The sequence below is a fragment of the Oryctolagus cuniculus genome, chromosome X (assembly GCF_964237555.1).
Source record: "Oryctolagus cuniculus chromosome X, mOryCun1.1, whole genome shotgun sequence".
Lineage (NCBI taxonomy): Eukaryota > Metazoa > Chordata > Mammalia > Lagomorpha > Leporidae > Oryctolagus > Oryctolagus cuniculus.
Window position 1 is genome coordinate 6,393,889 of NC_091453.1, and position 23,238 is coordinate 6,417,126.

General features: G+C 43.8%; 1 pseudogene; it reads right to left on the reverse strand.

The window, feature by feature from the left end:
- Window positions 1-16,176: 16,176 nt before the first annotated feature.
- On the reverse strand, window positions 16,177-18,828 carry LOC103351816 (high mobility group protein B3 pseudogene; annotated as a pseudogene).
- Between the last annotated feature and the right edge of the window lie 4,410 nt (window positions 18,829-23,238).

The following is a 23,238-nucleotide window of genomic DNA, read 5'->3' on the forward strand; positions in this document are numbered from 1 at the left end:
CAGCTCCCTGCTAATGTACCTGGGAAGGCAGTGGAGGCTGGCCCAGTGCTTGGATCCCTGCACCCTATGTGGGAGACCTCGATGAAGCTCCTCGCTCCTGGCTTTGGCCTGGCCCAGCCCTGGCCACTGTGGCCATTTGGGGAGTGAACCAGCAGATCGAAGATTCTCTCTTCCTCTCTCTGTAACTCTGCCTTTCAAATTAAATAAATAAATCTTCAACAAAATAATAGCAATGATAATTATATCAACAGTGGTTGTTTCTTATTGAGTTCTTACTATGTTTAAGACGTTGCATCAAATGCTTTGCAAAGTATTCATCTATTTAACCTGCATACTTATGTTATGAGGTAGGAACTCTTATTATGGCTGGGTCTCCAGATGTGGAAAGTGAGCAGTTAAGTTATTTGCCTAAGGCCACATGGTAAATAGCTGATCTAGGACTTGAATCCACAGCACACTCACTACCCTTGAGGACAGTGGACATGTTGGTGTTTGGATGCAACATGTGGCTAAATAAACTCCAGCTCCAAGAAGTAGCATTTAATGTCTTTCCTGGTATGTCTCCTCTTCTGGGTTTGCCATTTGTTGGGGATTGGAGTCTGAGTGGGAATGTAGACAATGCAGCCACTTCAGGCTCAGGCACTGCAGTTGCTTCCTCCTCGCCTAGCAGAGATTACTCTTGCTGGCTTCCATGGGAAACCAAGCCTGGTGCTGGGAAAACTCAAGCTGTGGAGTCTGAGCAGGCAGGTTTGTTTGTGGACAGTGCCCTTTCTCTCTCAGAAGCTTTCTTTTCTTGAAACTTCTGATTGTGGAGTGAAATACTGTCACTCCTATTTAAGGGGTGTGAGGTAACTGCTTGAAAATGGGCATATTTTGGGGTCCTTCCTGAGCCACTGAATCCCCTCCAAAAAAGGCTCATTGCACTTGTGCCTCTGTGGGAACTGTTGTTCCTGTCTTTTTAAAAATATTTTATTTCTTTGAGAGGCAAAGTTACAAAGAGCAGAGAGAGAGAGAGAGAGAGAGAGAAAGTCTTCCATCCACTGGTTCGCTCCCCAGATGGCCACAACAGCCAGAGCTGGGCCGATCTGAAGCCAAGAGCTTCTTCCAGGTCTCCCACATGGGTGCAGGGGACCAAGTACTTGAGCCATCTACCACTGTTTTCCCAGGCCATAGCAGAGAGCTGGATCAGAAGTAGAGCAGCCAGGACATGAACTGGCTCCCATATGGGATGCTGGTGCTGCAGGCAGAGGCTTAGCCCACTATACCACAGTGCAGGCCCCTAGACTGTCTTCTATTTCAGAGCTTCTTAGACTTAAATGTGCTTGGAGCCCCCTGGGGATCTTGTTAAAATGCAGATTCTGATCTGGTAAATCTGAGAATCTGCATCCCTAATAGGTTCCAGGAGAGCGCTGATACCTGTGGCCCATGACCCATCTCAAGTAGGGAGATTGCACATTACCCTTCAGAGTGTTGAACCTGTCAGTAGCCCACAAATGCTTAGTAACCTATAAATTGGTAATGACATCTCTCTTCTTTGGAAAAAAAACTAATGTTTTTCATTTGTTTGAAAATGAGAGACAGGGAGGGAGGGAGGAGGGAGGGGGACGAGAAGGGAAAGGGAAGGGGAAGAGGAAGGGAAGGGGAAAGGAGAATCTTGCCGCTTCACTCCCTGACGCCCATGATGGCAAGGCTGGGTCAGGCTGAAGTCAGGAGCTGGGAACTCAATCCAGATCTCCCATATGGATCAGGGATCCAACTACTTGCACCATCACCATTGCCTCCCAGCGTGAGAGCAGAGCCAGGAATCCAGCACAAGCACTCTGACGTGGGATGCGGGCATCCCAACTCGCATCTTAACTGCTATGCCAAATGCCTGTCCTGACATGTCTGTTCTTTAAGAGCGTTAGTCATCAGTTACCAGGTATTGAAAAGCAGTGAAATATAAGACATACATGGATGGCTTGGGTGGGAAGGAATACCTCAGTTGCAGTTCAAAGCAAGATTTGTTTGACTTTCTGACTTTAGTCATTTGACAGCTCAAAGATGACTGGACTTGAAGAATCGAAATATCACTATTAAATAGATGGGCAACATTGGGTTCAATTTTCATGATAAAGACAGAAAAAAAGCACGGCAGAAATTCACCACTTAGATGATGACTCAGTGGTTAGGAAAACCCACACAGATGATGTCATCTACTATTCTCAGTCTATATTTACTGCAAAATCCATAGTTCCTTTCTCCTCAATACCATCTTAATCAGTTTCAGCTTGTGAAAGTTAAAAAGAGGAAACTTCTATCAGGACAGTCCTTTCATATTTGCCACTCTGGACAAATACTCTTCATCATTCTTTTCAGTTAATAAAAACCTTCTCAATGTAAGGTCTAAGTTTGCTTGTAAGTATTCTCCTTTTCTACCTTTTGCACAATAGTCTTCTTATCCCTTCTAAAATGAGCTGGTCTTCCTGCCTACCTCTCCAGAGCAAGGAAAATTGAATAGGCCCTGTAAACATGAAGCACAGCAGAAAGGAAGGCCTGCAAAGATTGCTGGATGAGAGAAGTACACAGAGAACACGAAGTACAAGTTCATTCTCCCCTTTTAGATCGCTTTTCAGCAAGTCCATTCTAGGGTGAGGGTAAAAGGCGAATTCAGAGTATAGAGCCTAAGGTTAAGTTTGAAGCTCTCTCTTGTTGCATTTTACTTTTTTTTAAAAAATGTGTAAGTAGTGTGCCAAGATGATTATTAGCATACATTTAGGTTTTCAATGACCTAATTGACTTGTGTTTCCCATCAGGGGCCTTAATGGGCTCATATTTGCACATTAAATGTAACGAGGAAGTTAGAAACATACAACAGCAGATGCCATAGGACACTCCTGAAAGCTCCTTTATTTAATATCCCTTTTGCCTTCTGAGACCAATTTCTGCTCTGGTGTGGAGATTTCTGTAAAAGGTCAGTTCAGATACTGGAAGAGAATATTTAATAAAAAAAGTATGTAAAAAGATAATGCAGAGATTGCATCACGTAATAACCTTTATTCTCTCTGACATAAACCAACCATTACCAAGTTGAAATGCAAAGCTATTGTGTGCTGAGTCACAGTTTGAGAATTAATGTTAGTTATAAAGTAGCTATTATACAGAATATTACAATGCAAAAACATTGTGTTATATTTAGAGAATTAGTATTAACTATGACAAAACTTATTTTGTATATTATTAAAGTTAGCAAATGTTCTTGTTTCATTTATTTGAGGCAATGCATCATTTAGTTATTATTTATACTCTTGGTAAAACTGTCACTGATTTTTAAAACTATATCTCATTTAGGTTCAGAGGCACTATGTTTCATTTTAGAAGGAAAACAAGTACAATAAATTTTTAAAAATCTTTGATTTTGACGATTAAAAATCTCATGTTGTTAGTATGAAACCATGCAAAAATTATGTGTACATGTGTACTTTTGAACACTTTATTAGGAAAGACAAGCTTAATGATTTAGAATATACACCAAGATGAAAAGAATATGACCTTAATGAGAACTCATAGGCACCAATATTGTGTGGTGCCTTCGGAGTTTTAGACTTTTGCAGGACGACAGTTGAGAAGTTCAGACTTGCGTCTGTCGTCATCTTCATGGCAATAAATCACTCTACTGTCTAGATCTGGCTGGCCCGAGATTCCTAGTGCCTCCGTGTTCCCAGTCAGTCATTCCTCCTTTGCACACTTGCACCTGGTCCCTCCTCATCCAGGTTCAGTGGCTTTCTTCAGTCTTGCAGTAGTTGCAAGTGTATGAGTTAATGGTGGACCGCTCTGGGTTCAGAATTCAGCTCCGTCACTCCCCACATGTGTGCTTTAGACCTGGGAAAATAGTATTTCATTGTCAGGGTGACTGCGGGAACCAAATGGGACCATCTATGTCAAGCACTTGTGGGTGTGCAATAGGCCTCCATTTGACCATACCCTTTCCTCTCCATTTCTTCTCACTTGTCAAAGTTAAGTACGTTCTCCCCATCTGGTACTGGCTCTGTTTTCCACCCGCTCTTGGTCTCACACCAGTCTCCACAAGTGGGTGCAGTATAATCAGAGCCTTGAAATGGCTACTACAGAATCCTGTAATTAGACCTGTGGTGGGACATGTGGGTAGTTCCAGAGGCTGCAAGTTCTGGAAGCTGGATAGTGAGTTCTACCAAGGAAGGGAACATGTGTTATTCATCCTCAACACAGCCCAGTACCTGAAATGTAATAGGTACTGGGTAAAGTTTATGGAATATAAATCCACTGCTGCCGCCTGCCCTCATGGGTAACAGATTGGTCTTGAGGGGAGAAGGGAGGGCATTCGATTGTTTAAATGTAGATTTCTGGGGTAATTTATATCAGGACTCACAATATTTCTGTTGTGAATCATCTTTACAATTTATATTGTGCTTGCATATCCAGAGTTTGATTAATAGAAGATTTTACTCCAGCCTGCCTCTCATTAGCTTTCAGAATAATTTTTGTAATATGAATCTAATCTTGGCACTTTCTTGCTTGAAATCTTTTAGGGTTGACTGGCTGACTTCAAGATAAAGTTTAAATTTCTTTATGGGGAGTGCCCAGCTATTAAAGACGTAATCTTGGGGGCCAGCGTCATGGCTCACTTGGTTAATCCTCCGCCTGCAGCGCCAGTATCCCATATGGGCGCCAGGTTCTAGTCCTGGTTGCCCCTCTTCCAGGCCAGCTCTCTGCTGTGGCCTGGGAAGGCAGTGGAGGATGGCCCAAGTGCTTGGGCCCTGCACCCGCATGGGAGACCAGGAGGAGGCACCTGGCTCCTGGCTTCGGATCAGTGTGGTGCGCTGGCCGTGGTGGCCAATTGGGGAGTGAACCAACGGAAGGAAGACCTCTCTCTCTCTGCCTTTCTTCTCTCTGTGTAACTGTGACTTTCAAACAAATAAAATCTTTAAAAAACAAAAGATGTAATCTCTACTCAGTTTTCTTTGTTATCACCTGCTCCGTCTTCCCTTTAGATACATAGAACTCTCTCTATATACACAGAATCTCCTGCTGGTCCCACATTCACTAGTGCAATGCTGCCTTCTGGTCACACTGTTCCTTCCACCTAGCTGACACCCTCATCTGTCTACTCATGGTTCCCACCCATCTGTGAACATTAACTCATCGGTTACTATCTCATGAAAGCATTTTCTGGCTCTCAAGGACTAGATTCCCCTAGAAGCAAGCTCTTGTGGATAACTGGTTAACAGTGACCTTTGATGGATGACACCTCTCTGTGTCCATGCCCCTTTGCAGTAGGACTGCATCATTCTTCCCAACAAGGGGGGCAGTGTATTTCCCCATCCATTACCTTTGGGCTGGCCTTGGGAGTACTTTGGCCAATGGAATGTAGTGAAAATGACATTCTGGCCCTCTCAAACCTAGGCAGTAAGTGGTGTTGAAACTTTTGCTCTTGCTGTCACAACCCAAATGCCATGTAATGAAGTCCAGGCTATCTTTACGGAGAGCATTAACGGGAAGAGAACATGGTGGAGAACAGAGATGCCACAGTCAACAGCTGGTGCCAAGGTCTCAGAACCTGAGTGTGACCATCTTGGATCCTCCAGCCCCAATTACGATACCCTAGATGGCACCACTTGGAGCAGAGACAAGCCATCTGTTTTGGACTGAATGTTTGTGTTGTCCTAAAATTCATTTAGAAGTGAAGATTTTGGGAGGTAGTAAGGTGGAAGGTGGAGCCCTCATCATTGGGATTAGTGCCAATGTAAGGAGAAGCCAGAGAGCTAGTTAGTTCTCTTTCCACCATACGAGACCATAGCAAGAAGATGGCTATCCATGAACCAGATTGAGGGCTTTCACTGAGAACCCAACCCAGCTGGCACCTTCACCTCAGACTTGCAACTTCTAGAACTGCAAGAAATACATTTTTGTTGTTTAACTCCCCCAGTCTAGGGTAATTTGTTATAGCAGTCCAAACTGGCTAAGATACCAAACTTGCCCAGTCCTGACCAAATTCCTCACCCTCAAGAGTCATGATCAGCAAAATAAGTGAACTGAGTTTTTAATTAATTTTTAAAATTCAGAATAATTTTTTTTAATTTAAAAGAATTTCAAACATACCTCCACCCGTTTTCACTCCTTCCATGACATTTTACATGGCTGTTATTTTGAGCCACTAGATTTGGGATGATTTGTTACTCAGCAATAGATAACCATAATACCTGAAGGCAAAGATTTGAGTAGAATTATTCTATTTGGGAGGGAATCCTGGAAAGAGTTGGTTGGAGGGTGGGGAAATGAGACAATAAAGGATGTGTTAGTGAGCAGGCTACCACTATAGGAATCTGGGGCTCAGTCCTACTGGGGATCCGTGGGGGACTATGGAGAACTGGCCTGAGAGTTGTCTCTGCCATAGGACCGGGAAGCTGGATTGTAGTCTTGGTTGAAGGTTGTTGGGGGCATTAGATCCCTGGCTTTTCTGATCCATGGACAGGCTCAGATAGAACTTCAGAGGTACTTGCAGGAAGAGGCTGCCATTGCATAAGGACTTTAAGATCTGAGGGGATTTGAGTTGCTAATTAAATTCTGAGAGAATTGTATCTGCACTGGTTAACACCCAGTGAGGCACCTTTCTTGTGGGATCCTAATATAACACCCCATGCTGACCTCTATTACAGTATTTGTTATACCAACTGTATTCACTAATTTTCCCTACTGTGTCCTCCAGACTGTGAGCTCCTCTGCAACAGGTGCTGTATCTTATTAGTCTCTGATCTACTAGAGCTCAGCATAATATATGGAAAAAAATCACATGACAACAAATACTAGGCATATGTTGATTTTCTCATAGCAACTTGATATATAGGCAGCTAAATGGAGCTACAGGACCCTGATGTGTTATTCATAATCTCAAAACTGAAAATATTCTAAAGAAAAAAAATTTCCCCCTGAAATTCGTGTCAAAAATTACTTGATGGCAAAACTTGCCCTGGACTGTTACAAGAGTCATTTTAGGCTGACACAGTAGGAATACTCATATTTGTGATAGAAATATTGGGGTATTTGAGTACTGGGTGCTTCTCAGATCCCATTAGGGTTGTGTGGAGAAGATAGCATGGACACCATATTATATTTATAAAATTGAGGAAATTTGGAATCCTGAAACAGACGGTTTTGGGGAACTATAGCTTGCTTTACTATTTCCATTTTATAAAGGCAGAAACTTGTTCAAGATAATGATTAGAAGGAGAACTACACAGACGGGCTTCAGAGAGCTCATGAAAAGTGCACACTATCTTTCAATTTCGTCTTTGAAGCCCCCTTGTATTTTGAGAATTTAGGCTTCTTACTCCTGGGAGAACACTTATTCCATTCTAGTAGTCTGGAAATGGGGAGAAGACTGATGGAGGGATGGAAGAACATTTGCTTTCTACTGACTCAATATCCAAAGCCTGTTTTTGAATACTTGGGAATGATTCTCCAACACGGTGGCCAGCAGAAGCCCAGCCTATGGACCGGTCTCTGAGAATCACCCGTCACCTCCAACCTCAGCCCCTGCTGATGGGTGGTCCGAGTCCTCATGTTAGCACTGTGGGACCACCCACCACCTTGGCTATAGGAGCAGGAAGGGGCTCTGGAGTGAGACAAAGAGATCCTAACTGCTCAGTGTTGGACACTGAAGGTGCTAGGTCATGTAAGCTGCAGCTGGAGGGGCCTTCTCTTCACACTGCCCCTAAGGCAGAGTCTGACAGCCCTTACAGAAAGCCTGACACCGCATCTGCCCGGTGACAAAGCATAAGAGCCCCTGTGGACTTGGAGAGCAGCTGCAGGCTTCATTTCTTGTTCCAGGCCTTCTTGAGACTTAGCTGGGCTTGTTACCTTGGAGCTCTGCGAGGTACCTTTTTCCTCTTTTCACTTGAGCTAATTTGTGTGTGTTTCTGCTTCTCTGCAATCTGAGCAGGAAGGGGCATTTGCTGGAAGCATTTCATTTACACTGGTGATCCTTCCACTCTACTCTGCGGCTCCCGGCAGGTTGGGCTTGGGCTCAGGGGATGCAAAAGGCATTTGAACTCTATCTAGTGTGTGTCAGGGAGGGTGAGGTTTGTGCAGTTGGGGCTCCATATATTTCCCTCTAAATTGTCTTTATGGTTGGCAATGAGGGGAGAACTATCTTCCTAAAAATATGCAAGGGCAATAATTGAGAATCCAGTATGTAAACAAATTAGAGGTTTGTTTTAGGGGCATTCTTTTTTTTTTAACTTTTATTTAATGAATATAAATTTCCAAAGTACAGCTCATGGATTACAATGGCTTCCCCCCCATAACGTCCCTCCCACCCGCAACCCTCCCCTTTCCCATTCCCTCTCCCCTTCCATTCACATGAGGATTCATTTTCAATTCTCTTTATATACAGAAGATCAGTTTAGCATACATTAAGTAAAGATTTCAACAGTTTGCTCCCACACAGAAACATAAAGTGAAAAATAATAGATAATTTTTTAAATGATGATGAAATCAGATTAGACCTATTGTCATGTTTAATCCCAGCGAGAGTCAAGTTGGGAATTGATAATTTCTTCTTCTTCTTTTTTTTTTTTTTTTTTTTTTTTTACAGAGGATCAGTTTAGTATATATTAAGTAAAGATTTCAACAGTTTGCACCTTTAGGGGCATTCTTAAAATCCTGGATCACTCGCTGGCATTATTCTAATAAAAACGGTCACAGTCACATATAAATAATGTATTAGAAAAGACGATGCCTTTCTGGGATATGGTTGTTATAAAATTGACTGCCTAAGTTATTAAATTTTTCAAAATGAGGTAAAACAATTTAAAACTATAAAATGATCTAGAAAGCTACATGTGTATACAAACACACACACATATAATTTTTCTATGAGATCCTGGATTCTGACCAAAATAAAGTTCCTTCATAATTGTTGTGATAGACATAAAATTAATTTTTAACAAATTTGCCTATCACATTAATCTATACAAAGTCCAAGTACTACATGGGGCTATCATAGCAATGATGGAAATATGAGGCACTGTTGACTGAGGGAACAGGGAAGAGAGGTATTTTTAGAGTACCTGTTTCTTGAATACAAGGAAGGCATAGAAATAGTTGGATTTAGGAGGAATTTGCAATTTTTTTAAAATTTATGACAGACAGAGTTAACAGTGAGAGAGAGAGACAGAGAGAAAGGTCTTCCTTCCATTGGTTCACCCCCTAAATGTCTGCTATGGCCAGAGCTGGTGCCAGGAGCCAGGTGCTTCTTCTTGGTCTCCCATGTGGGTACAGGGGCCCAAGCACTTGGGCCATCCTCCACTGCCCTCCCAGGCCACAGCAGAGAGCTGGACTGGAAGACGAGCAACCAGGACTAGAACCCGGTACTCATATGGGATGCCAGTGCCGCAGGCGGAGGATTAACCAAGTGAGCCACGGCACCAGCCCCCATCAATTTGCAAGTTTGTAGTCAAGCTGGAAGTATCTGTTTGAGGCCAAGGGAATGTTTGTGGCAGAACACCTTCTTCACACCAAAGGCTGGGAATTCCCACAGTGAGGTCAAGTTGGGATGAGGGTACAACACATGTATGTTGTCTTAGTTTGGGTTTCCTTAGAAGCAGACTCAGTTACAAGGATCGGAATGCAAGCAGTTTCTGTACAAAGTTTCCAGAAAGAATGCATAGGGAGGTAGAAAGAAAGGAAGACAGTAGAGAAGTTATTGAGCAGCACTGCTATGGGCACCTGGAGTCAATCCATCTGGGGAACCATGGGAGACAGTATAGAATATGCTTCATATTCTACCAAAGAGGTTCGGGACCTGGGGATTTATCTACCAACTTACATCAACCACTGGTTGAAGGCTGTTCCTGGGTATGTTGGGAAGGGGTGCTTGTAGTTGAGAATTGTTTGGGTCAGCATGGATAAGAATAGTGAATTTTTATGGACTGGTGCTGTGGCATAGTGGGTTAAGCCACTGACTGCGATGCCAGTAACCCATATAGGTGCCAGCTTGATTCCTGGCTCCTTCACTTCTGATCCAGCACCCTGCTGATGGCCTGGGAGGGCAGTGGAGGGTGGCCCAAGTGCTTGGGCCCCTGCACCTATGTAGGAGACACAGAGGGAGCTCCTGGCTCCTGGCTTCAGCCTGGTCCAGCCCTGGCTGATGTGGCCATTTGGGGAATGAACCAGAGGGTGGAAGATCTCTCATTCTCTGTCTCTCCCTCTCTCTTGGTAACTCTGCCTTTCAAATAAAATAAAATTTTTTTTAAAAAAGGTCAATTTCAAGGGGATATAGGCAAGGCTTTGATAGCACCTGCTGCACACTTACACATGGTGGTCAGAGATGAGACAGTAAAACCAAGGGAACATGATTCTCAAAGACAGTAGGGCCAAGAATGTTCAGGCAAACACTCAGGAACCGCAAGATTGGCTCCTTATGGAAGATCACGGTCAAGCAAGCAGGAAAATAATTGTCAGAGTTCTTCTGAGTTAGGTGGTGGGAGTTCTGAGTCAGTCTCTTCTCTATCATGTAATTCTCTATCTGTAATGTTCCTGGTCAGATTACTAGAATCCTCCACATCTCAGTTTCCTACAAGAAAAATGTAGGAGGGAGAGAAGGAAGAAGGGAAGTCTGGTTATCTCCTTAGAACTGTACCTGTGAAATACATGAAATCTGTTCTATTTGTATTAATTAAAATAAGAAAGAACAATGTAAATAAGATCTGTCAGAGAAGAAAAAAATGAAATAATTTATAGGAAGCTCTTGGAAACTTGCAACACCAAAAGGAATTAGATGAGAAACAAATGAGGAAGTTTGATTCTAAAATGAATTTTCTGTCTCCAGCTAATCAGGCATCAGATGACTGCTATGAAGGCAAATACAAATGTCGAGCGAGTTTGAACATGGAGTTGTACACATCTTACTGGGGTAAGACTCGTGGACAGGTTCCAGAAGTTGTATCTGGCAGCAGGGTGCTGTTAGCGCTGCCACTGAGACCAGCAAAAGCCCACTGCACGCAGCACTGTCTGGCAGGCGACACTAGCCACCTGGAGAAGGGTGCTGGGATAAAGATAGAGACGAGGCTTGCAGATGTTAAAACAGGAGGGCTTGAATCTTAAAAGGACTGAAGGTCAGGGTGGTCCCAGTGGAATCTGGGGTATAGAATGCTTGCTTCCCATCAAAAGCTTATCTTTAGCAAGAACAAATTGACCCATCCGCCTTTCCTTAAGACTCTCCCAATTTACCAAGAAAATATCAAGGAAGTAGTGATCACAGTTTGTTGTGAAAACAAGTTAGGTATCCCACCCTTGTGGGAGAAGCCAGACAGGATGAAGAATTGTAAATCAGGTCTTTTGCTGGAGCTGTCCCCACCTTGTTGATTGACAGGTAGGTCCCCAAAGTTGTACTTAAAAATCCCAGTGCCACAGGGGTCCCCTGGCTATTGCTTCTCTTGGAGCACCCCTCTATGCTGCTCTGGCTAGAGGTCTTTGACTCGGATAAATCCTGCTTTTAAACCTGTAAAAAACTAAAAAAAAAATTAAGGAGTGAATGTAATCTAAACATTAATACTTTTCACTTGAATACCAAGTTAATCACCTCCATTGCATTTCTTAAATAAGGCATCCACTAGAAATGAGCTTTTCCATAAAGCAGGGGTCAGACTATTGGTTGCCAGAACTGTGAGGGTAGGGTAATCAGTCACATTTCCACATAAAATAATCTCTGAAGTGGCTCTTGCTGGGTGTAATTGCTCCTGGTGCAAGTGTGAACTTTCAAAAAGGAAAATAATAGGGTTGTCGCAGCTACTTGAGGAAGGCTGCCATTTTCACCAGGATGTGTAATGGCCTTCGCCTCAAGGGATTTTGATAATGGTATAATTTCCAGGGCACATTGTTTAATGGAGGGCCTTTTGTGAGGATTTCGCAAAATATAAAGGCTTGACTTGCTGGTTCAGCCCATACGCTGGGGTTTTCCAAACGTGGTGCAATAGTACTATTAAGAAAACCAGTGCATGTTGCCTGCGATAACAGAGGGCAGGCAATAATGCAGTTTTGAAACAGTCAAGGAGACAAAAATACCATGGTGGGTCCATCTGGGAATCCCCTAATTCTGGGAACAGGAAGCTACGTAGCTAGTATTTTACGAATAATATTCTGCCCTCACCTTAGAGGGAAGTCTTTTGTACCTCACTTTGTATTTGCCTTTATTTTTTCCCCTCAATTATTAGTTTCCCCCATTTCATTCCTGGTTGTTAAAGTATCATTGACATGTGGCTTATTTTCAAACAGACAAGAAGGTATTGGAGTTTGCCCAGTGAGGACGCAGTAAGTTGTAATCAAAAGCCAAAACTCCTGGCATCTGTGCTGAGCTCGTGAGAGATAAGGGCTTCCACACACCTTGATGTGGCTCACAACCAGCCCCTCTGTGTAGCACTACCTATACTCCTCTCAGAGGGCTAAGAAGTCTGTGTTGATTTCCAGATTTCCCGAGTTCCTCTCCATCAATTCCAGCCTATTTTAAGCTGTTTCTCCCCTCCTTTCACAGGAATGCCTGGATTTAGCAAACCTGCGTGGAGCCCCTCCTCCTGGCCCCTTCTGCAAACAGGTGGAAGGACTCCTGTTCCATCCTTTTATGTCTGTTAGCTTAGCCACTGTCTCACCTCAGAGAGGTTGCCCTGGAGGATTCTTTACCTTCACAGGAAATGACTTACCCTTCCTTCAAAGATCTTAGTCACTCACTCCTTTTTTTTTTTTTAAATTTCTGGGGCTTCCTGCTCAAGGTACATTCACTTCTCCAAGATTCTCTTATTAATTTATTTGACCAGGAAATGTAACTGGTACTTTAGGAGGAAACAATTACTGTGCCTCCCTGACTGCACTCTCTGAAGGTTTGACGTTGGAGTGTGAAGTTACTAAAACCAAGTCTGTGGGACCCCGTTTCTTCATCTGCCTCCATCTCCAATCTGATCTACTACTGTCCCCATCCCTTGCCTTTTATAGCCCATTGATTACTCTTTGGGGAGATTAATTAAGAAATGTGATTATAGAAGCTGAGTGCATCCGATATCCCCAAACATATTTGTGACAAGAACAGACCCCCAGGAGATAGACAATTATTGCCATACCACAGCCTCGTTCTTTTTGAAGGATAAAATGCCAATCAAAAAGGTGGTTAGTGGGTTGCAAGAGAGGTGATTAGAAGAAGCAGGTACTGCCCTTTGCAATCAAAAGCAGGAAAAAGGAATCGGTTGGCATTCCAAGAACACATCCTGTAGGCCCAGAAAAAAAAATCAAGCTAAGCCTAAGCCTTAGGTGGTAACATCACACCACTTACAGCATCTGGGAGAAGCTACAGAGCATCATTCCATTAGTGGGGCAATCTCATGACAGTGTACACATATTAGCATAGTGGCCCCGCTGCAACTAATGGGCCTAGTGGCCTCAACTTCAGTCTCTGCAGAGCTAAATGCTTAATCAAAGATTGCTTAGTTCAACAGCTTGCCCACTTCTGTCTAGCTGCTGTGGGAACCCAAAAGAAGGTCACCTCCTTCCAGCCTTTTGCCTCCCGTGGTTGGCATATCCAGTTACAACCAGATTAGAGGGCCAGTACTTAGCGAGAAACTACAGCTTTGGAACTACAGGTTGAGCCTTGCTTCTGTATTTGAGCTCCCAAATCTTGGCCTGACATGTTCTATGTAGGGCAGCAGAGCTTTAGCCCAGAAAGCCAAGTGACAAGGGCATGGCTGAAGCAAGAGGGGCAATTCTGGGACAAGAGCCTGTGAACAAACCTCACTGCCAAGGGTTTTTACATTTGTAGCCATTTTCCAGAAAAAAAAACAAAAACAAAAACAAAAACAAAACTAGAGCAACACATTTAGCCAAACAGTCCTGATGCGAGAGGGAATGGCTACGAATAGAGAGATAAGGCTGCGACCAGGACCATGACTTGTACCCATCCAGAACCTGACAGGATGGAGAGGATACCGCCTCTGGACATGTAAAGGTTCCAAATAAGAAATTTTATGGAAAAACTGGTTTCTCTTTAAATTAATAAAATACAACAGAAACATTCCTATGTGCTTCATAGCTTGAACCTCACACATTGCAATGTTAATGCCAGACAGCACTAACTCATTACTGCACAGTTAAGGTATATGCTAGTGGCAGTCTGCAAACATCACCATTTGCCATGAGACCATCACCCCTCACCCCAACCTGGACAAAGTGTTACACCATCCACTAATGCAGGCAATGAAATACAAAGCAAGCTTCTTCCAGTTTAAGAACATTGAACAACCACCTACATTGCTGATGAATGAGCTTGGATTGTGGGAAGACCATTCTATTTGTCATGAGACGTGCAGGGCCTGGAAATTCTATCAGCCTGTCCTATAGCACAGAGGAGCCTATGATGCTTTCAAGTGTTTGGTTTTGTTGAAGTAGGGGCAAAAAATATGAATATTGTCCCCTAGCCCACCACCCCCATCTTTCCTCACTAGGGTCCAGGAGAAAGAAGCAACAGCCCAGGACCTCAAATGTTGAACACAACAAATAACTACACATTCTGCTACATGCGCTGGGGTGGGTGTGAAAGAGGAAAAACAAGGCCTACGTTTTTAACGTATCACACACTCTTTATATTTTTGCTGTTTAGCAGTGTGTTTGGCCACCCAAAATATGGGATGAAGGTAGGAGGCAAGAAAAACATTAAATCTAGACAGTAGTTGGCTCAGGGCCTAACCACACTCCTTCCTGCACCTCTGAGGGCTGCTAGACCTTTGGCTATGTCATAGCTTAGCTCTTACAGTCGAAAGTTTAGACATCATCTTGATGCCGGACACAAAGCAAACCACGCAGTGGCTCTGAGCAGTCCTAAGTAAGCTGGCCTCTGAGTTTGAGAAGCTAAATACAAGGGAGAGGGGTGTTTCACTGAGAGGACTGTTATGAGTCAGAAATTGAGACTGTGGTCATAGAGAACAGTTTTAAAAATACAATACTGTTTATTTGACTTCAGAAACATTTCAGCGTTCTAAACATCCAAGAAATAACAAAATATTGCAAGCTGTGTTCAAGTACAGAAGCTCTTGAACTTTCATCAATGCAGCAGCTCTTCATTTTGCTGACAATGGAAAGTTCTAGAGCTTATTTCAAAGCTGCAGTTAAAAAAACTCTTACCAGAAAAAACGCAAACCCTTCTCATGCCAGCTGACCCCTCTTTGTTTCACAGCTACGAATGGCAGCACACTGCTCATCACTACATACAAAAACCAGAGAACCTGGAGTGAGATGGGTGCCCGCCACAGTGCCAGTGGGCCCAGGCTCCAGTGCACACCCTGATCTATAGCCACTTCTGAGGCATCCTCCCCACGGTCAACACCACGCAAAGAGCATTAAGTTTATCTCAGTAGTTTTGCTCTTTTTACAAACTACAGCTATGTACAGTTGCTAACTCAAGACTGCTAGCCAATAACCATGGAGTTAATAGCACCCTACAAATTAAATGACAATGTCAGCAACATCTTAAAATGCTTTGTTCCCCCAACAGCAAAGTGCACAGAGGAAGAGATTATGAGAGTGCCTGTTCATTTAAAAAATGTCTGGGGGGCTGGCACTGTGGCATGATGGGTAAAACCACCACCTGTGATGCTGGCATCCCACATGGGCACTGGTTCAATTCCCACCTACTCCACTTCTGATCCAGTTCCCTTTTAATGCCTAGGAAAGCAGTGGAAGGTAACACAGGTACTTGGGCCCCTGTACCCATGTTGAGAGAACTGGATGAAGCTCCTGGCTCCTGGCTTTGGACTGACCCAGCTCCAGCTGTTGCAGCCATTTGAGGAGTGAACCAGTGGATGGAAGACCTCTCTCTCTCTGTTTCTGCTCCTTACTCTGTACTTCTGTCTTTCAAATAAATAAATAAATATTTTTAACATATTTGAAAATATGCACAACTTTGATGCATTTTCAAGCTACCCAAGGCCGCTTCAAATAAACCTATGGCCACATGATGTAAAGCACTGACAATTTCTAGAGCACTTTGAGAGACCACGATATGATTGTGGTTGCATTTTGTCATTAAATGTGTTGCGGGCAATAAACCCATCTCAAACAAGAGATGTGTCCATCATGGCGCTCTCCTATCTAAGGGATTCACCAGAGACAGAGCGGCAGGTTTTATTCCTCCTCCTCCAGTACCATTTTCTGGACAACTTTGGTGAGACCCTGGGCACCATAACACTTCCCTTTAGACTCGAGTCAGCCACATCTCGCTCAGACTTCTGCAGCTTTGCCAACTTAGTGATGGGAGGCTGCTTTTCACTGTCACATCAGTGAGTCCACGTCTCGCCCAGCTTTTTGGCCACGTCTCCAGTAGACGTGCCAGGGTTTGCAGATGAGATCTCAGGGTCAAGTTCTGACCAGAGTAGGAAGAATCCAGATGGTGGGCTTTTAGGGGCGCTGCTGGCTTTTCCCCCTCCCTTAGCTGGCCCATAGTCGTTCATTTCCTGATCATGGCATACTTTATCCGCCTTTGCCATTTCTTCAGACTTAGACTTCTCTTTCCCAGACACTGTCTCCCACCTCTTAGGGCACTGCTGGAAAGCTGACAGGGGCCTCTGAGTTTTTCTTCTTATGTTCCTCTCTGCACGTCTAGAAAGAAGGCATAAGCAGACATCTTACCAAAAGATGTCCCTTCACATGGCATTAAAAACATTTATCTATTTGAAAGACAAGTAAGAGAGCGAGAGTGAGAGCGAAAGAGAGAGATCTTCAATCTACTGGTTCACTCCCTAACTGGCTGCAATGGGTGAGGCTGGGCCAGGCCAAAGCCAGGAGCCACCAACTCCATCGAGGTTTCCCACATGGGGGGCAGGGGCCCAACTACCTGGCCATCTTCTGCTGCTTTCCCCAGGCTCATTAGCAGGGAGCTAGACTGGAAGCAGAAGAGCCGGGACTCTAACTGGCACTCTTATGGGATGCTGGCATTGCAAGAGGCAGTTCAACCCACTGCACATCTTTAGCCATTTTGACTGTACTAGGCAGTGCAGGGTCCCACATGCATCTCAGAACTCCCTAGTCTCACAACAGTGGCCTCTGTGAGAGCTGCCTCACTCCCATTTTGCTCTCTATTCTCCAGGGTACTGAACTCTCTTCAGGATCCTGAGTTTGCCATAGCCTGTTTAAGCTCTGCTGTAAACAGTAAAACCCACTTGTGCTAGTTAGGGTAATGCTAACTGCTATAGCAAATAAATCCTCATGTCTCCATGGCTTTTACCCAAAGAGAAACCCATTTATAACTCTCAAGAAGCCCACCTTAGTTCTTTTGTGCTGCTATAACAGAATACTTGAGACTGGGCAATTTATAAAGAATAGGAATTTATTTCTTCCTAGTTCTGGAGGCTGGTAAGTCTAAGGTCAAGGTGCGGGCATCTTGCTGTGTTGTCCCTTCACATGGCAGATGAGCAGAAAACCATGAATCCTCTCTGAAAATCCTTTAAACACCAACATGTATGAGGGCACTTATGACCTGAACAGCCTTCCCCGCAAAGGTCTCACCTCCCAACACTTTTGCATTAAGAATTAAGTCTCCAACACCTGAAGTTTGAGGGGGCACATGAACACCATAGCAGAGCCCAGAGCAGATGTTCTGGACTTATAGATGGCCTTTCAAGTGGTCATGCAGGACCCAGCTTCCTTCTCTCTCATGCCTTGGAGCTCAGCATTTTCCATCTCCAGCTAGCAGAGGTGGAAGAGGCCGCAAGATGATGCACGGGAGGCTTTTATAGGCTGGACCTGGAGGTGGCCATCCTTCCATTGGTTTTCACTGCCTGAACTCAGATGCATGGCGACATCCAACTGCAAGGGAGGCTGAGAAGTGTAGCCCTACTGTCTGCCAGGAAGGAGAGGTTTGGTGAGTAACTACTAGCTACGCTCTACCCTGCTACTCTAGCTTGTTCAGGTAATTTCACATGGAACATTTAGTGGCTTGGAAAACCTTGTGAGGCTTAGAGAACCTGGTTTGGATGAGAAACTGCTTGGAACAACACCCGAGTTACACCACTGCACTCCGCCAGCGGAGGTCACGCTACCTTACTGCTGTCATTTTCAGACACAGTTATCCTAGTCTCTTATTGTGCTGTGTTGCATGGAATGTCACAGCCATCGCTCCGCAATGCTTTCGGTAATGCACTGCCACCCGACGTGCATGATGACTCTGTGTCATGTCTACTTTCTCATCCTGCTACCTTCAAAACCAGAGTCTCATACAGGTGCATCTGATTAGCGGAGCTTACGACAAACAACTGTGCCCAAGCTGAGAGGGAGGCTGGGAAAGCAACGTGGGTTTCTACCTCTGAACGTGGGAACCTAGTGTGGGAATTCCTCAGATGTCAGCACGTTGTCTGAAAGGTGCTGGTCAGAACAAATACCCAGTGATGGCTTAGCTTGGACTCCCTTGAAAGCAAACTGAAAGGGGGACTTGGTAGCTTGCTTGGGAGAATGATCCCAGGAGCAGAGATGAGGAGGTGGTGCGAGTGAGGTAAAGAAGCACGCAGAACCGAGTGCACGTGTCTCATTGAGCTGGTTATTCCTGCAGCTGACTGGAGTCCTACATGTCAGAGGTGGGTGGAGGGGGCCCTCCTCTTTCAGTTAATTCTATATTCATTAGATGATAAATGTACAATTGTAGCCATACCGTTCTTCTGCATGGTAACTTGCAAAGTCCATGCCTGACCTTACAGAATTTTCTGGTGTTCTCTCAGTACGTGAGGGCACACCATGGTGTGCCAGGAATTTGATCTCTCTGAAGCCAGCCATAAAATGAGGCATGTTGCTGAAATCTGATCATAAGGTTGGTGTCAAAGGACACCAGCCGTGGCTACATCAGGCTAGCATACCTCGAGCTAGCAGGTCTCCCTTCTCTGAAAGAAGAAACTGGACTCAGGATGATGTAAGCAGGAAAAGATTTAGTGAAAAGATTTTGTGTAGCTTACAAAATGTCTCCAAGATGACTGAAACCCAGCTTAGATAACTGGCTGATGCAGCCAAAACTTCACTAAAAAATGACATCCCAGTGTGACATTCCTGCTTCCAGGAAACACTGAAAGCCACCGCTTGTGTCACTGCACCGGCGGCATTGCACCAGGGATGCTGACATCTCTGCCCTGGAATCCTGATGTGGCTGCCAGTGCTGTTGCCAGCACCAAGATGGATCCTCCGGTGTCCCTTGCTTCTCTGTTTCTTTGGCTCCCATCTCCAGTCTGAGAAGAATGCATGCAGTTATCAGAGTAGCCTCCGACTGGTAAGGAATGTGAAATAGTAAATGGAATAAGACATTATCCACCTCGAGGCGTCTTCTCCCCATTGCCAAACTTCTTGCTTTCAAAAAATAAATTGCACAACTTGGTCTCCATAATACCCGACGAGCTCTAAGGTCCCTGTTGCCTCTGAGAGCTGTGATTTCCTCATTTTCTATTGCTAACTAGTTTTTCAGTGGCAGATTTATTCTCCAGGGCAAGGCTTTTACAAAAAACTATGGACTTCTTTCTTGGCTCATTTACTTCAATTTTATGCTACCAATTTTTGGTTCAAACTCGAGTGGAAGGGCAGGATCCACATTTTTTTTCAGATCAGTAGACTGCATTAAGTTAGTGTCTCAGTATTCTGAGACAGTCAAAGGGCTGTGTTACAGATATTTAGGTTTCTTTAGTCCCATAATTACACTGGCTTAAGCAATGTGGGTCTGATCTCTCAGGTGCTCTCATACAGTTGGAAATATGAAACTGCCTTTCAAACATGCTAAAAGCCCCTCAGAGTTTCTGCAGTATGATAATGCTAATCCTAGCTTGACATAAGTGCTAGTTTTACAGATGCACATTCTGTAAAAAGTGTATTTTAGCCTGAAGAAAATGCCAGTGTTCAGATAGTTTTGACTTTATTTTCTCTCTTGGTCTGTAATGATCATGTTTCATTTGGACACATTAAGTTAGACATCCCGAAACCCTAAATGCTCTGTTACAGTAAGAGGACTTGGAGCTGGACTCAAATTTGTGTCATTTGTGGAAGAATCGTATCATTTCTGGAGAAAGTTTAGCCCTGTACATTTTGTCACTTAATTGTATCAAGATGTAAAGATCAGTCATATTTCTATTAGGTCTTCAGTGGAGGATAAAGTAATGGAATTGTGGAATCTCTAGTTGGGTAAGGGTTGTTATCTTGCTATCACCTTGTCCTGGGTTTCATGGAATCATTACTGGATATTCTGTGAAAAAGCGTGGTTCTGAGGTCAAAGAACTATGGGGGATTCTACACTCTACATCTCTTTTGGAGGGATCTTCATAATGTCTGCTAATACCTTAAAGTCACAGAGAAGATCTATAGTAAAGAAATCCACTTGCTTTTGCAGTGTGCTTCTTAAACTTGACCATGATACTTGTCTTTTGTGTATGTATGTATGTATTTTTTTTTTTTACAAAAATCTATTGACCTAAGGAGATAACCAAAGGTTCCATGCCATTTGGGAAACACATTTATCCTAGCCTCCAACACCATTCTACCATCTTTGCCAGACATACAGTCATCCAGGTTCTGTTGGATGGTTACTTTGGGAAATGCAAAGATAGCATTAAAAAAGTAGATCTTGGTACTGGGGAGAGCAACACCATGACTCTGATTATTCCATTGGGACCTCTGGAGAGTGAACTCTCCTAAACTATTAAGTTATACAGGAGCAATTTAATGAGCTAAAAAAGGGCAGTTTCTCAATATAGCTTTTATCAAAGTCTTACCATCAAATGTTATTCTTAGAAAAATTGTCCATATAAATTCTAGTTGAGTGTTGTCCTCAAGGTGTCATCTCATATTCTTTAGTTTTTTAAAAAAATTTGAAAGGCAAAGAGACAGAGGGAAAGAAATCTTCCATCTGCTTGTTCACTTCCCAGAGGACCGTAACAGCCAGGTCTTCGCCAGGCTGAAGCCATGAGCAGGAGCTGCATCCGGGTCTCTAACTTGAGTGACGGAGGTCCAAGCACTTGGGCCCATCTTCTGCTTCCTTCCCCAGGTACCTAGCAGGGAGTTGGATCAGAAGCAGAACAGTCAGGACTTGAACCAGCACTCCAATAATGGGATACTGGTGCTACAAGCAATGGCTTAACCTACTGTGCCCTCATAACACTGGCCCCTCATATTCTTGATTTTTCACTTTATTTTCTTTTGGTATTACCACTGCACTGTACTTAGTCATAATTGCCACATGCCCATAATGTGTGACAATTTTGTGGTCCTGTGACCAAATAGCAACTTGTCATGTGAATTGAGAGGCATTTTCACAGATACGTAGCCATAGAATGATGTTTGCCCTCCCTTGTTACATTTGGAAATGGAAGGTGTGACACTAATACATTGTTTTTTTCCTTGAACTCTCTCCAGTTCTGGGATATGGCTCAGGCCTGTCAAGTCAATGTAATTTTCCCCATTGGCCACAATGATGGATTCAGGGGTGAGTATGTGACACATGGCAAAGCATTGAATTCCATTCTGGACTTTTGTATTGGAAGACAGTTCTGAGTCTTTGGCTTTTCTGTGCATCTGTGAAAGCCCCTACTTTTTTCTGAACTATGCTTTTAAGGAGGTTCATATACCCAAGAACCTTGGAAGATGGCAACACTGTTCCCTCGAGAGCAAAACATGGGCTGCCTCCTGTTCCATATAATACAGCTAGGGCCTCTTCCTAGGCCAATGGGCAGGCATGTGTTCTGCCCATTAGAAAAGATGTAGGTTTGTTAAGCTCAAGGTTCCTTTCTTGGTGTTGTCCTATGGAAATTGGGTCTTGGGGAAGCAGCGTAGGATTGGGTAGCTGATACTCAAGCTACCGCTATGTCTTTTCTGATCTCGAATCTCATGTCTTCTGTCAGCATTCATGGAACACTGACAAAGGCCGAATCGCACCTCCTCCACAGTTGTTGACACTTCGCTTGTAACCCTTGTGTTTCTCTTGATATTTCTGAGGAGGTTGGTTACAAACTTGAACCTGCTTGCAGCCATCTTGCTAGCACAAGAGGCAAGCGAGTTTGCCTTGGATTGGGACCAACAGAGAGGAGAGTGAAGCAGACACAGAGGAGGGCGTAGGAGAACAGTGTCACAGGGGCCACTTAGTGATCATCTACTGTGTGCCAGGCAGCATCAGCATTGTTTGTACTTTTGTCACTGAATCTTCTTGAATTACAAAGTTGGCATTTTACTTCCATTTTGCAGAAGGGGCAACTGAGTAACAGCAGAGTCTTCTTAAAACCAGGCAGCAAAAGAGACACAAAAATATCATTGTTTTTTCTGTTTCTTTAAGCTTTTCCTATTAAACTATTTAATAGTAACGTGAAGATTTTCCAATAATTTTTATATATACAAAAGAGCGACTTTCCAAGAGAAACATAACCTTCAGTTCAAAGGGTGCATTTTCCCCCCTACAGTAAACAAAGTGCGATCCACTCCACCTAAACCTAGGTGTCTTTTGCCCTCAGAATTCTTGGGCTCAGAAGAGCAAAGATCCTGATGAATTATTTGACCTTTGTGTACCTCAGTTGCCTCCTCTATAAAATGAAGATTAATAAGAGGACCCACCTCCTAGGCCTGTAGCGACTAAGTGAACTGCTACATCTGAAGTGTTTAGCAGCACCTTGCACACAGTAGGGCCACAGTACACAGTAGGGATTACTGTTTGCGCTGCTGTTGCCTTGCTTTCAGAGGGTGGGAATGGAGGAAGCATAGGGAGGGCTCCAGAGAGCCGTCTTTTCTGGGAGAGCATCCTGCACCTGCTGGCTCTCCTTTGTTCCTTTTCTTACTTCCATTCAAATCAGTCCAACAGGCAGGGCAGAATATAACTCTATCCAACCTTTTGATCATTTCCCTCAGAGCAGCCTCTGAGGTTCGGGTTTTAGGTTTCTCTTTATTAATATTCATAACTTTGTTATGCTCTTTAGTTTTATTATCTGTTCACATGGCAGCTATTTGCTTAGGCAGCTTTACCTGTTCTCTAGTCCTGATTTCCAAAGCTCACAGGAACAAAGCAGTTGAAAATGTGTGTACATGTGCCTTCCTCCTGTTTGATTCTCACTCTTTCGCAAGGCAAGGAAATCCTACTAAGCCTAAACAGCTTGAAACAGATACTTCTTTAGACCTGTTTTTGTTAACAATTGACCTCAGATACACAAGTGCATAGCTCCCCACTCCATAATTTGTTTCTGA